Source organism: Sitophilus oryzae, unplaced genomic scaffold (genome assembly GCF_002938485.1).
Source record: "Sitophilus oryzae breed Bouriz unplaced genomic scaffold, Soryzae_2.0 scaffold_172_pilon_pilon, whole genome shotgun sequence".
NCBI classification, from domain to species: domain Eukaryota; kingdom Metazoa; phylum Arthropoda; class Insecta; order Coleoptera; family Curculionidae; genus Sitophilus; species Sitophilus oryzae.
In genome coordinates, this window is record NW_022146424.1 from 374,768 (window position 1) to 391,357 (window position 16,590).

The following is a 16,590-nucleotide window of genomic DNA, read 5'->3' on the forward strand; positions in this document are numbered from 1 at the left end:
AAGTCTTTGTTGTTATAAATAAGCATTTATTAAAAAATGGAATATCATTTTTAAGGTGATACTTTTTATCATACTGTCTAATACCCATACAAAATTCAGTTTTTTAGTATTTGGAGCAATTTTTATTAATCAACGCAGTCAGTTAATGTAGTTTGAATACTGAAATCATATTAATTGGTCCTCTTTAACAAATATTTAAACGATTTTTTTTTATTTTTTAATGAAATAAACGAATTATATCCACAATATTAGTATCTGTACTCTTTAAAAATTTGGTACATCTTTAAAAATAATCTAAAATGTCAATAGTCCATGGGTATATTGATAAATAAGTTCTAAATTACAAGAAAATGCATTTTCTACGGAAACTTAAAGAGATAGGTAAAAAATGGTATAATATAATTTGATAGACAATTAAATTGTGCATCTGATTCTCGTAAAATATACAGGGTGTTCCATTTAAATTAAACAAGTTATTGCCGTTTGAAGCTAATAATTATTTAAAATACAATTTGTAAAAATCTCATCGTTTAGCTACAATACTCCGTGTCGTATGTGGTGAACAACCCTGTATACATATGCCAGAATTTTATGCTAAAATTATAATTAAATACATTATTGTTTATTATTATTTATTGTATTTAGTAGTATTTGTATTAAAAGTTTAAAAATAAAAAGTAATAACAACTTAGTAAGAATTTAATTATAAAAAAATAAAGAATAACATTCCCAACAAGTGGTGATACGAGTCAAATAGAGAACTACAACATTTGGTGGCAGCGACTACAAGATTGGTGACGACGGTGGTCCAATCCAGGATCACGACAATAGTAACACAAAACCAGGTTACACAATGCGCAGAAAGTCACTAAAGACTCCTTAACTCACCAGAATAATACGTTTCAAGTTGCCAGCTACCTATTTAGGGCACATGCTCTTTTTTTCCTCATAAGAACCCTATTATCCGTCCAGATTTAGATATAATACACTACTTAGTTGTGTTTCTTTTTTTTCTTCCTCTTTTTGTCGGAATCTTTCGTCATGTTTCGGTCTTTTGTATAACGCTCTTTATCTTGAATTTGGGTCAGTCAAAAGCAGAAGAGCATCTTGTTTGTATAGGATAAGATTTTTTTCAGATTGGTATTGAAGGGCTAATACGTATGCTCTTATTTTTCATGCTATTTTAATGAAATTCTTGAACATATGAATGCAATTATCTAGACGAAAAGTTAGATGTGGAGACAAAAGAAACTCCCTGTTAAAAGGAGACGAATCTCTTCTTAATTGGTGATAAATAAATTATAATACATTTCCCATTTCAACGTTCTCAGTGTTGACAGACCAAACACAAATTTTTTTTCAAGCTTGGTAGCAAAATGGAGACGTTAACTAAAAAAAGTAGCAAAATAAGTGTTCGGAATTTAACGTTTTATGTAAAACTGTCTAGGTATTTTTACACAAATGAAGAAGGAAATTGAAGGTAAAGGATTATACTATATCCGTATTGTAGCACATTTTTAGACAACTTTTTTATTTTTAAGATTTTGATGGTCAAAAATTAACAAAATATTCCTTATGTATGGACTAAATTTTCTCGAAAATAAAGACAATTTAAAATTCCGTTACAATACAGTACAGCGACTCTTAAAACACTTTACTTTACTTTTCACCCTGTAGGTATATTTTCGGGTCGATTAGAAGCAGAACCTGTACAAGAACGATTTGTTTTTCTCGTGTTCGCCCTTTCTTTCTCATCTTTAGAGAAACTTAATGCGTTTCTTATGCGATACCGTCGGGTTTTCGGGCCATTTTCCAACTATTTTCTTCTCGCAGCCGAGCAATATATTCCCTTAAAAGCTGCTTCCTGCCCGCTCGCAGTCCCGCCCCGATTTAAATGCTGATTGATAGTGTCGATTTTTTTAAATATTCAGCGGTTTTGCCTCCACATAAGCATTTTTTGTGGGTTCTCCAATTATAACTGAGTAGATCACGCCAAGTGGGCTCCCCTTTTCTCACTTGATCATGGAATTGTATTTAATATACAGGGTTTTTTAGAATTTAGAATTTAGAATGAGTGGGAGGGGGGTTAATCACTTCGACCTTACAGATCCATTGTGTCCCCCTTTCTTGAATCATAACTCATCATACAGTCCCAGGGCTTTGACAAAAGCCAGTCTCTGGGACGGTTTTATAGAGGGTAGTTCTCCATCTCCAATATCAGTCGTACCAAAATTCATGGCACGAATGGTTGTCGTCTCGGCGCACTCAGTGATGAGGTGTACTGGTGTTTCACCATCTTCCCCACAGAATCTGCATTCGCCGTTTCTTCTTAGTCTCAATCTACTGAGGTGTTCATTGAGGAGACAGTGTCCTGTTAAAAACCCCGTGACAATCCGAAGATTGTTCTTACTCAGACCCAGGAAGATCTGTGATTTTTCTTGATCATAAGCCCTCAGGGTTGTTCAACACATACGACACGGAGTATTGTAGCTAAACGATTATATTTTTACAAATTTCAACTTTTGGGTTCGATGAAGGACTATTAGAGGTACAATTTAGAAATAACTTTACAAGATACAGAGTGTCCCAAATAAGTAAAAAATATCAAAGTTTTATTTTTTTAAATGGAACACCCTGTATATTATTACATTTTTAGTATCTACGATTAAAATAAAGGTAAATTTGATTAAGGTTTATTATACCTAAACCTTACCGTTTTTGAAATATTTTCAATTTTCTGAAATTGCAGTAAAAATTTTAAGGCTTCATTTCTCCAAGGGTATCAAAGTTTTTAATACTAAATATTTACTGAAGTTTATCTATTGATCAGTTATTGTGTTGCAATAATAAAAATAATACTACCTAATACAGAGTGTCTAAAAATTTATTTTAAATAATTTCTACCTTTAAACGCCAATAACTTCTTTAATTTAAATAGAATGCCCTGTATATTTTAGAAGAATCAGATGCACAATTTAATTGTCTATCAAATTGTATTATACTATTTTTATCTATCTCTTCAAGTTTTCGTAGAAAATGCATTTTCTTATAATTTAGACCTCATTTATCAATATACCCATGGAATATTGACATTTTATTATTGACACCCATGGAATATTGACATCATATATTGACATTCTAGTAATATTATCGTTTTGCTAAAAACGATAATGTTGTATGCAAAAAGAAAACTATTTAAATCTTTATAAAAAGTATACCATTAATTAAATATAACACCATTATTTCCGCCCATATACTAATTAATTACATACTTAATTGTATTCGTTAATAAATTATTCTAAATAAATGTGGATTTGAGTCAGAAATCAATATAATAATAAGTTATCAAAATTAAAGTCTCTTTTGTTATAAATAAGCATTTATTTTAAAAACAATATTATTAAAAAATGGAATATCCTTTTTAAGGTGTTACTTTTTATCATAATGTCTAATACCCATACAAAATTCAGTTTTTTAGTATTTGGAGCAATTATTATTAATCAACGCAGTCAGTTAATGTAGTTTGAATACTGAAATCATATTAATTGGTCCTCTTTAACAAATATTTAAACGATTTTTTTTTATTTTTTAATGAAATAAACGAATTATATCCACAATATTAGTATCTGTACTCTTTAAAAATTTGGTACATCTTTAAAAATAATCTAAAATATCAATATTTCATGGATATATTGATAAATAAGTTCTAAATTACAAGAAAATGCATTTTCTACGGAAACTTAAAGAGATAGGTAAAAAATGGTATAATATAATTTGATAGACAATTAAATTGTGCATCTGATTCTCGTAAAATATACAGGGTGTCCCATTTAAATTAAACAAGTTATTGCCGTTTGAAGCTAATAATTATTTAAAATAAATTTTTAGACACTCTGTATAAGGTAGTATTATTTTTATTATTGCAACACAATAACTGATCAATAAATAAACTTCAGTAAATATTTAGTATTAAAAACTTTGATACCCTTGGAGAAATGAAGCCTTAAAATTTCTACTGCAATTTCACAAAATTGAAAATATTTCAAAAACGGTAAGATTTAAGTATAATAAACCTTAATCAAATTTACCTTTATTTTAATCATGGAAACTAAAAATGCAATAATATACAGGGTGTTCCATTTCAAAAAATACAACTTTGATATTTTTTACTTATTTGGGACACTCTGTATCTTGTAAAATTATTTTTAAATTGTACCTCTAATAGTTCTTCATCGAACGCAAGACTTACAGTTTGTAAAAATCTTACCGCTTAGCTACAATACTCCGTGTCGTATGTGGTGAACAACCCTGTATATTAATGCTTAGTAGTCATGACTAGTAACCAAACCCTGAAACAATTTTTTAATGTTTTTATTTTAACAACAATTTTTTTTTGTAATGAAATTTTAGTTTTTTAATTACCACTTTTATTTAATAAATTTATTAAAAAAGAACCGTATAACCAAATAACACACTAGTGTGTTATAACTTTAAAAACTCACGCGTGTGTTATTATTTATTTCATATGCAGCGTATGCATGTGAGTAATGTCTGTGTCTGTAAGTAGTGGCTATTGCATGAAATAATTTTTTTCTTCAAATTATTACTATTACCTCAAAACCATTATTTGCAGTACTGTTTCTTTTAAAAACCTGGAAAGCCAAGCACTCTTTTTATATTTATCACCCGTCTGGCTTGTGGGCCATTCCCGTACCCATTCTTCCTCGCTCCGGGGCAATATATTCCCCTAAAAGCTGCTTCCGGTAAGGACGTCCGCCCCCGATTTAAATGCAGATTGATAGAAGCGATTTTTTCTAATATCGTTCGCAGCGTGCGGTCCTCATCGCCGTGCCGGGGAATCCCAGTGAAGTTGGTGGGGAGGGGAATATATGTTGAAAGGAAAAAGAAAGGAAGTAATGGATTTTTGGATTTATCGTAGATTATACAACGTTATGACCCATATAATATAAAACAAGATCAAATTAATACCATACGATCGAGAAAAAACCGGCGTCAAAGTTGGTCTTAAGAAGGTTGAAATTTATTTTTATATTGAGTAAAAATTATGTTTAAATGGTGTAGTTTAAAATTCGAGAAAAAATGTTTTTTTGAAAATAAATTTGTGTGTCTGGAGCTGATGAACTCGACTTAGGATATTTGTCATAGATAACAGAAACAAGTTTAGATTGGAAAGTGCCCATAAGGACAATGTAAATACCATTTGGCGCTTTTTTTGCAACAGTTGCGCTCTGAAGCTTTTGATAATTTCGAAGTGGTTCGGCTTTTTCCGGAATTATGTCGCCAAATTTATTACTATTTTCTTTTAATTTTTTAAATAAAATACAGCGTGAAAGATTTTATAATTTTTGAAGATTCTGACTTTGACAAGAGAATTTTTTTTCTGTTTTTGTTTGCCGTTGTTCTTAGTAACCGCTATAACAGCGCCCTACAACGTATGCGCTCCAAAACAATTATAAGTTTTGTCGGCAAGCCGATCATTCCAATCTAAACTGGTTTCCTTTAACTATGATATTTGCAACTTGTCAATTTTTTTTGTCAATCTTTGGTTATTATATGTTTCTAATCATGGTACAAAGAAAACAAGGTATGATCGATAGCGGCTCCAATTTCGTTCAGTTCGCGCATACCACCTGTGACGTCACTAGGAAAATAAGGAATAAATAAAAAATAGTGAAAGTTGACAGGAGATCTGTAATTTTTGGGGTTATAGTTAAGAATTGTTTATTTTTAAGACTTTTTAGTTCACTTAATTTAATAATTACTAAAACCAGCAGTTCCAAAAATATATTTAAAAATAAAAGACAGAAATCCAAAATATTAATTATTATTTATTAACATGGATTTGGACGATAATAGGTAAGAATACTAAATTTATTTCTATATTCGGTATAAAATAGTTTATTAGGTTTTTAGTTTGCGATGTTTGTGGTAAATAATTTTCATGTTCATTGTCTCTGAATTCACATGAGGACAGAGATGAGGATATCTATGGAAAAGTAACCACAAGAGGAATTGTTACACCATTTAAAAAATGTTGGGAAGTTGATTGTTTCCCATCGAAAAGTAGAAAATGCCAATGCAGATGTATTGTAATTGTGATAGAAGTAATTCCAAGGGTGAAGTTTATTATAATTAGTGACCTGTGCTTCTTTTTATATGTAGATGTTTCAGGTTTTGAGAAAGTCGGTTGAACGAAACCCAAAATTTAGAGGAAGTATTTGCATACCCAGAATATGCCTGTCAAGGATTATAGCTCAAATTTCCTTTAATGGTAGGAAATTATTCAATGCAAATTAACTTTTAAGTGACTGAAATATTAAATAGTTTACAATATGGTAATGAAATATTAAATAGTTTACATATATCACTGTAAAAATATATTACTTTTAGGTACAATTAGGGCCCGATATATTTCAAAAAGTAGAATATTATTTTATATTAAATGAGGTATTGTACCAACGATCAATTTATATATTAATACCGGAGATTAAAAAATAACAGAATAAATAGTTCTTTTTTTTTATACTACAAAAATAAACTATAGAATACAACAGTATTTAAAAAATTAAATAAAAAATTTATGTCCCGGCCGAGATTCGAACTCTGGTCTCTCGCTTGCTAGCCTGACTCTTTACGCACTGCTCCACAGTAACTTGCTTAGCGATAATTCAATGACGGTATATAAACAAAAAAACAGGTTTATTATAATATCTTGACGATTTGAACTGGCGCGCGGAGCGTGCTGACCAATAGCGCCAGTTATCACCTGTGACGTAGCGACCAACCTGCGCAATATCATACCTTGTATTCTTTGTACCATGGTTTCTAATTATGTCAAATAACAAGCGTTGTGGTAAACGATAAATATTTGCTATATTGCTTTTATATTTTAGTTTTTGTTATTATTATTGTGTTTTGTTTTTTTTAAAGGAAGAAAAATCAAGAGGAAAGTAAGTGTAGACTCGTAGAGTTGTCTTAGCACCAACACCAACTAAAAACTGGAGTAGCTGCAAAATAAAAATATCACACGATAGGTAAATAATAATAATTTTTAGTAGTAACTGTAGAAAGATAAGTTAAAAAGTATTTAAAAAATAAAATAAGTTAATTAACCAACTTTTAAGGTATAAAATTGAGTAAGCGTTTCCTATGCAATATTAAAACTTTTTTACATATTAAATATTGATAAATATCGGGTGCATCTCAAAAGTGGCTCACTCCCGATCTCATCCCTATAACTTTTGTATATTTTCAGATAAAAAAAACGAAATTTGGTATGTTAGTATATGACATAAATCAGGATTGATTAATGTATTCAATTGTTTCACCGGAAATGACTACAACTTTCGATTTTTAAATGGCACCGTCGGTATTTTTTACTTTATTCGATAAAAAACGACACTCTGAATAAAATGACATATTATATGTCAACTTTTGAGATTTTCGCTTTCCATGGCTGTGTTAAAAACACTAAGTTAACTGGTCGTCTATTGTTTTTCGTGTCTTGTCCTGGCCGGTTAAAAGATGCCCAAATCGTATTTTTAATCATATCTCGATTTTTTCAAACGAAACAAGGGTGGCTCATTAGCATATTTGGAAAACATATTTTTTGATGAACAATTTAGTACCACAGACTTGGTATTTCGAGTCAAATTGTCGTCATGAACCACATGTTACAATTTCAAATAAACCATATGCAAAAATGTCAAAAGTTGACACATGATATGTCATTCTATTCAGAGTATCATTTTCTATGGAATAAAGTAGGAATATATCGAAAAGTTGTAGTAATTTCCGGTGAAAAAAGAAGTGACCAAAAACAATCCCAATTTATGTCAGATACTAACATACTAAATATCGTTTTTTTTATCTGGAAAAATAAAAAAAGTTATAGAGGTGAGCCACTTTTCTGACGCACTGGTATAATAATAAATGTAGGAAGTTTTTTGAAGTAGGTACTTCTTGATAGATTTATAAATAACTTATTAATTTATAATTTTCTATTTTGAATTCCAATTTTACCAACTTATTTCTCTGGAAAATAAAATAAACAACTTTGGAATTATATAAATGACAGACAGATCTACCACTGTCAAGAATTTTGTCTTGTGACAGACTATAGACGAAACAAAAACTTGTTTTAAACGGAAAAAGTAAAATATCTACAGAAAGTCGTCCATACACGCGATGCAAAAGCACATAAATTGTTAAGAAGACTTTATCATCCACTTTCCTGCCCTTGTAAATATTTCCCGAGTTTTGCTCGAGATTTACTGGCGTTCCTGTTGACTCTGTCCTCCGCTGTTTCATCCTCTCTGGCAAAATGCAACGCCGCGCCGCGCTGTCGGTAGCAGAACGGAATACCTCGTACCGAGACTAATAAATAAATAAAACTTACATGCATATGTGAGGAGGGGGATGCATTTTGCCTCGAAACTAGTCTGGGCGACGTGTATGGAAATTTCCTGGAAATAGGAGAGCTTATTTTCTAGGAGACAATGGAAAATTTGTCTAAATTAGGACAATGTTTTCTTTTGGCTTTTAAAGCAAGGGTAATGTTTTCACTTATACTAAATTGAACTGAACCGGACACTCCAATAGTTCGGCATTCTCTAATCAGCCGGAAAATTTGATATTTTTGCCTTTTGATTCCGTAAGACAATGAAATTGGAAGTCCGTATTTTTCTAATTCAAATGAGTTATAACCAGCCGCTACACGTTGAGGATCTACCAGACAGCGCGACGGATTGTTGGATGCAATATGCAATCTTTTCTTTGCGCATATCTTACTAGCGTGTACCCGCGACTTCTTTCGCGTCGAATTAATCATTTGTAATGGTGATGATAAAGCATGGCAAGAATTTCCATTAACATATAAACTGGATAAAATTTTCTCATATTTATGTCAGCACGAGAAAAAACAATATGGCAATATTATTTTATAACTTGGTAATATCTTTTTTTGAAAAATACAAATGTCAGCTATTTTAAAAATGCTCCCTAATTCCATTTCAATATACTTTAGACCAAAAGTTTTCAGATAAAAGATGTAAGTAATCATACCCTTAGTGAGATTGTGTTCTCCGTCTTTTTTTAACTGTCATATTTGACATATGACACAAAAATATGTTTTTTTAAATGAAAACCGAGATGAAAATAATAGTTGGCCATGACTTCATGAAAAGCGCCATTTTTAAGCTTTTCAACGATATAAGCTACAATATGTTTTAATAACTACTGAGATATAGCCAATTCTTATCTTTTTGAAGCGGATTTTTTGAACATTTGTTAAAATATTTTAAAGTCTATGTATAGTGAGTACCTAATATTTTTTTTAAGATTTAATTTGTTTAATATAAATTGTAAAGAACCGCTTAATAAAATATTCTGTCTTTTTAAAAGTTATAAATCATAATAGAACAAGAATACCATACCAACTAAGTGAAATTATTAAAAAAAGATAAGAACTGGCTATAACTCAGTAATTCTTCGAACAAAATAGTTTTATCTGAAAACTTTTTATCTAAAATAGATTATAATGGAATTAGGGAGCATTTTTGAAATGGCCGAAATTTGTTTTTTTGAAATTATCTAGTAACCCATAAACTTTTTTCAAAAATTCCGAAAGTCGCATATATTTGACCTAACAAAACTGCAATTCTTTCCCCATTTGACCGATTCTCTAACTCTAATAGTTTCCGAGATATTCATAGAGAACATCGTAGGAAATTCACCCTGTATATTATGGTGATAACAAAGGACAATGTTATATCCATCAAGGTTGATGCAGAAACAAAATTAAAACCAAAATCGGTTTTTGATTAGTTTGAAATACAAGAGGTATCTGAAATTGGCAAAATGTTCAATACTTAAAATACTAAAAAATACATAAAAAAATAAAAAACATTTTTTAATTCTCCATCTAACAAAGATATAATATACAGGGTGTTAAAAAAGTGAAGAGAAAAAGTGAAGAAAAAATATTTTATATATTCGAAAATTTTGAACACCTGATATGGTTTAAGATTATGGTTAAAATTTAAATACTCGAATGAGGTGAATGACTCTGTGTACAGGGTGGTCCGGACTGTATTCCGGAAACTTCGGCAGCATATTCTGCAGATCAAAATAAGTAAAAAACTCCGTATGTCCTAAAATGTTTAGTTTCGGAGATAGAGGGTGTAGAAGTTCCAATCCATTCGGGGTAGTTTCATCTCGTTGGAATTTGATTTTCAAAAAATCCGTTTGTCAAAAATAAGCTTTTTACTTCATACAGTTTAAGCAGAATCGTGGTTAATCAATTACGTGGTTTAAAAAATTTCAAAAGATGTAAAAAAACCAAATAAGTTATGCGTGTCCAAGCGTTTTCTCAAAAGTATAACCGTTTTTTAAATAACAAATATTGTAATATGTGAGGGGCGTTTTCACCCTCTTGGAATTTGAGATTCGAGAAACCCCTCCTTACCGAACCTCTACACCCCAGATTCAATCCGTTTGCCAAAAATCAGCTTTAAACGTCAAGCAATAAATTTTTAAAAAATCTTAAAATATGTAAAACAAAAAAATAAAATATACGTGTTTAAGAGTTTTTCCGAAAAACTCACAGGTTTTTAAATAAAAAATATTCTAATATTTGAAGGGTAGTTTCACCCCCTTACAAACGAGATCTTATTCGAAAATATCCCAGTAGCTGAAATCAAATTTAGAACTTTCGGACCTCTCATCTAGGCTCCTAAGATCACCGTTACCCCGCTCCGTCTGACTGATGTAACATCGTTGACAAGTTATTTTGTAGCTTCAAAGCGCGACTTAGTACCGACGTCAAGAACGTTCCCGACAGGTTAAATTACCACTAAAAATACCCCGTATTTTCCACGGGCCGGGGGCTTGACGAACGCTGCACGACAACCGGCACGACGTTTCGGATATTTGCGGACTCATCAGTTCGACTACCAGGTGGCGTTGATTAGCCGGCCGTAAAGCGTCCAATAAATTTCCCCTTTTAAGCTGGATGAAGTTACAATTTAGAGGCGTTTACGGCGGCCGCGGACGCGCGTGTTTATATTTTTCCCTAATTAAGGTAAATGTATATTTTCGTGTGGGAAATTTATTCAGATGGGAAAAGTAAAAATGGGGATTCCATACAAGTTTCCTTGAAATTCATATAGAAAAATAATGTTTTTATTTTAGTAAGTAGTTCCTTTCTTGAGTTACAACAACTCATCATACAGCCTTAAGGCTTTGTCAGAAGCCACCCATACAGCACGTCCAAATAAAATTACGTTTCTACAAGGGAGACACATGAGAAACCAAATATGTTAAAGTGAACCTAAGTGTTCATCTAGTTCTAACATATACATATGAGATACACGCAGGTTTATATTGATAGAATTGTGTGATACAGTGTTTACTAGTTGTATACCGTATGCACTCAAGATTCTAAAGAGTTTTTTGTAACGTAACAAATAATTATTAAAATGATGAAATCTGACGTCGGTATATGAGACATACAATGTATATGTCATATGTATGTGTGATACTTCGTATCATAATTGTGCCTATAGTACACACCTTGTAAAAATGTGACGTATACACATAATATAAATTTCTATATAGACACTTTGTAATAGTGTACTGTTGTGTCTACATTCTAGCATGAAATGAAGGTGTGCGCACGCGCGGACAGCCTTAGCGTAGATCCACCGACTAAGTGTATCTTATGTGTTCTCTCTCCTTTCTCCTTTCTAGGAGTGGTATGTGTTAGCAGCCATTATTGTTTTATCATTCGGAAGCTCTATATAAATGTTCTGTTTGTGTGTAGTTTAAAACAGATTTTAAGGTAAGCACAAGTTTTTAATTACCTTCTTACACCTTTCTAAGAGTATTATTAATATTGTAGCAGCGACTCTTCCCTTATCGTTACCCAATTTACCAAACTTTGACTCCATTGAATGAAAACTCCAAATATTCTCGTATAATGATAAAGAGGTTAGCTCTGCAATATATTTTTTTTTAATTTGGAAATAATAAAAATTTAAATGGATCAGAGAAAGAAAGATTTAAACACTTCTTACACTGATATTCGGTAAGTTATTGATGGATCAATATACAGGTATGTTTAATATTCAATAATCAGTTTCATATAAAATTTAAGGGTGAGATTGTCAATCTGAAATTGTTAATCTCGATGAATGAGTATGCTGATGGTTGCTAATGGTTGCTAACAAACCATCTGGTTGGAGGGAAAAGAAGAGAAAAAAAATGACTAAACGAATCACCAAATCGTGGCGATATACCAGTGTTTACCATTTTAGTATGTTGTTATACTGGGTACTTAGATTTTTAATACATTTTGATACAAATTCTGTTCTTTTACAGTGTTTTCTTACTTCTGGTTTCTGCAGTGTAAATAATTATTATTATTGTGATATTTGCGCTATTGCGTTCCATGATATAAAGAAATATAAGAATTTTATTTTTAACCACTTAATCCATTTTATGGAAAAAAAATGGTACATTTAATACAAAACAAAAATGGAACATTTTTAAGGCTACTTCTCTTGAACTTACGATCGAGATACTTTTGGAAAATACAAAGTTTTGCCTCCCTAATTTTCGTTCTAAAAAGATATAATTGGTATTATTGAATAAATATTTCTTAAAAAGAACGAAAAGTTAGGCATCAAAACTTGTATTATTTCCTAAATTCGTTCATAAGAAGTAGTTTTATCTAGCACAAAATGTATATACGAAGTAAAATACATACGTATACACGCAGTAGTCACAACTGCAATGTGTAAACAAAGTTTAAACGTAATACACAAGCACTGTGTATCCTACGGCACACTGTGTATCCCTTACTTTGTGTATACGTAAATGCTATACTGTGGCTACATTGTGAGGCGGACGTTTAACCTTTGTGCGTACGTGTTGAACTACAATGTGTAAACGTATCATATTTACATCGGGGGAATTGTGTCACCCTGTGTCTACATCTAATAATGTAAACACATCGTAAATGTGATTTGATGTGCTGTATGGGCAGTATCTATGACGGTTTTATAGAGGTTAGTTCTCCATGTCCGATATCAGTCGTACCAATATTTATAGCACGAATAACCATTCGTGTGTGAAGTAGTATCAGACATAGCTACTTTTGTTGCGCAGCACATTAAAAAACTGCGCAACTTGATCTGCTGCCAGTGTGAATACCTAGGCAACCTGCAACGTTGCGATCGCAGCTTGGATGCGTAGGCTACTTTTTTTGTTGCGTGCAGTTTAAGAAATAGCCGTGTGTGAACAGTTGTTGAGGAAGGTTGCAAGTACAGCAAAAGATTACTAATCAGTTGAAACTTTTACTGCGGACATCGGTGTAGTATTCTGTAGGTATGCCCGAAATGTATACATTTTTTTCAGTTAACTCCAGGATTTATATAGGTAGGTATTTAGTAAAGAATTAACCGACAAATTGCGATGTCGTCGAAATCAAAATAGGCGATTTGGAACAGCGAACAAGTAAATTGTTTAATAGAAGCGGTAGAAGCAAGGGAGTGTTTATGGAATGTAAAAAGTCCATTCTACTACTATTCTAGTACTGTTGAATGTTGCCCCTCCAAGGCTACTGCTACCAAAATATGATGCAAAAGTAGCGCTTTGGTGTGAACATATGAAACGCATGTAGTGTCGACCTGCAACTTTTTTAGGCAGCTGCTGCATATAAACTGCGCGTTGGGCTATTCTCTGCTGGTGTATGAACACTGTATGCAAGTTTTGCAGCGGCTGCAAAAAATAGCGCAACAAAATTAGCTGTGTCTGATAACTCTCCTCTATTACCTTTGTTAGTACCAGGATGTGTACTACATACGCTATAAAATTACATCAGAAATAGATTATCCTTTTTTAAAAAAACAGAAAAAACTTTGGGCATTCCATTAGTTACTACATACTTTCGTTTGGGCATTATTGATTACTTAAAAACATTGATAGAAAAAGTTAAATTATTTAATAAAGAGTTCAAACTAAATTTGAATATCTTAAATTAAATGATAATCATTTCAGTGTCACTTTGATTATATCTATATTCACATAATTAAATGTAAAATATTGTTTTACATTAACTCGATAATTATCTGGAATTTTTTAAGAAATCTTCGAATATAAATTAGGTTGTGTACAGGGTGAGAAAATTTTTAATAAGCAGCCTCTAAAACTTTGATGATACCTATATGGAGAAATAAATAACTTAATAATTATCTGGAATTTTTCAGGAAATTTTCGAATATAAATCAGTTTGTGTACAGGGTGAGAACATTTTTAAATAAGTAGTCTCAAATACTTCGACCATATAAATATGGAGAAATAAATTCTTCTTTAATACATTTTTTTATGTAAAATATAATATATTTTAAAAGTAATTTGTTTTAATTGAACATTTGATTTTTTATTTTATGGCTGGAATACTTATACTTAATAAACCAAATAAGAAATAAAACTGGAGTTGGTTTGATGTTGCAATGTGTTTAAATGATTTCCTGTTTAGATCTTAACAAAATACATAGACTGTTCTGATGAAAACTCAAAGACGAAACGTCATAAAAAAATAAAAATGCGATCGCAAATATTCGTTATTTTTTTCAAAAATATCGAGTATTCGAAATTTTGAAAATGTCATTTTGATCAGCATCAAATTGCCCAATTCTTTCCGACATCCCAATGATGAGGCTTAAACTTGGTCCACCCTATACACACTATAATTCTCAATTAATTAAATTAGACATCTTTTTGGGATAGTTAACGTGAGTTATACGGATTCTATCTGATACGTTTCTTTTACTGTTAGAAACAAGAAGCATTTGGGTTGGATTTCTTTTTATCAAATTCGGCCCCATATATATTTTTTTACGCGCCTAATTAGAAGGCCAAGCGTAGGTTTACCGTAATTTATAGATGCAGGGTTTTAACGTACGGCTTTTGGATGTTATGGAACGTTTTAAGAATGTTCCCGAGATAGTTATCTGTAGGAAAGTGTTTTTTATGGGAGCGGAGGAATGAGAATAAAATATTTTTGGTTTTTGAATAATTTATTTTGTTAAATTACGCATCATTATAATCGAATAATCCTCAATATTTTAGGCAACAGTCCAGCTATGTTGAAACGCTGATTTCAGATCGATCATCGAAGTTAAACGACGTTAGAATATGTAGGTATTTTGACGGATGGACGTCTGAAAAATTTGATTGTTTTTCGAAAGCAAGATTGAAAAATTGAGATGCACAACTCAACGCAGATTAAAGATACGATGAAATCGGATATTTCGTGAGTATAGTCGATTGATTGAGATTCAAAAATTGTTGAATTTGGGCATAGAATACTTATAACGATGCCTTTATCTATGCCTTCTTTAATTTTGACCTGATAGTGACAGTCCTTTATAATTGAATGTTCTGTTATCTTTTGGATATTGTCTCTCTAAATTTTCCCTGGCTGGTTGGACAAACTATAGTCAACTTTGTGTAGTGTTTTGAATGGTATTTTTTTGAGCGAAATACTTTAAAGAGCATTTAGAAGTATCAGAAGAAGCACCGCCAACCATTACTCGTTTCCACGTTCACACGCTGTCCCTCTCTGAGAAATATTCACGACGTGTGACACATTCAATCCTACAGAGAATTTTCCTATCCGTCCCTTGCAATTCCTTCCCGAAATATAGACAGAAGCAGTGGAGTAGTTATCAAAGGACTAAAATGGGCAGACCTTATTGACCAGAAAAATTCATACTGAAATTGGGAAAGTTTCTGTGTTTAAAATATAATAATATAAACGTTATTGGTTGCAACGTGACTCAGCAATATGTATATTTGATAAAAAGACTTGTAGAGAATACCATTTAATTCCTTGTCTCTGCATGTTGTGCAGTATTGTTAGCTTTTCGCAAAATAAAATTTTGAGCAACTTTAAATTTTCTGTTTTTTTTATATATTGTGCCCTGTGCTTTAACATTTGACTTTTGCTAAAACAACAAAAGTGGTGAAAACTATCCTTACCCCACATAAATTACATAAAAAATGGTCCTTCTCGTATCTCTCACATTTTTTGTCTCATGTAAAAAACGCCAAATCTCATAGTTTTTGGGAAGAAAAAAATATTTTTCAGAAATTGACCTACAAAAAATATTTGTAATCACATCAAGCATTTAAATGGCGAGAATGTGGAATATTATGCCAGTGTGACAACTTTTTGACATTCAGCTTTATATCATAGAAAAAGGAAATAAATTTAGATGCTTCCCTCCAAAACTTTATAGGGCACTGCTAGATGTTGCTAAGTTTGCTAAGAGTATTCGCAAACAAGAGCAGCTAGAATTTTCCCTTGACAAAGTCAGAATCTTTAAAAATTAAAAAAATCATTTAAACTGCTATAGATACCGAAAAGTATTTAAAGCGTTCTTTTTCAACGTTATTATTGATTGCGATCATAATATCAGTTTAATTTAAATTTGTTATTTAAGTAACCTCGTGAAAACTGGCATTACAAAGTTAAAAAACTTATTAATAATAATTTTTAAAGTA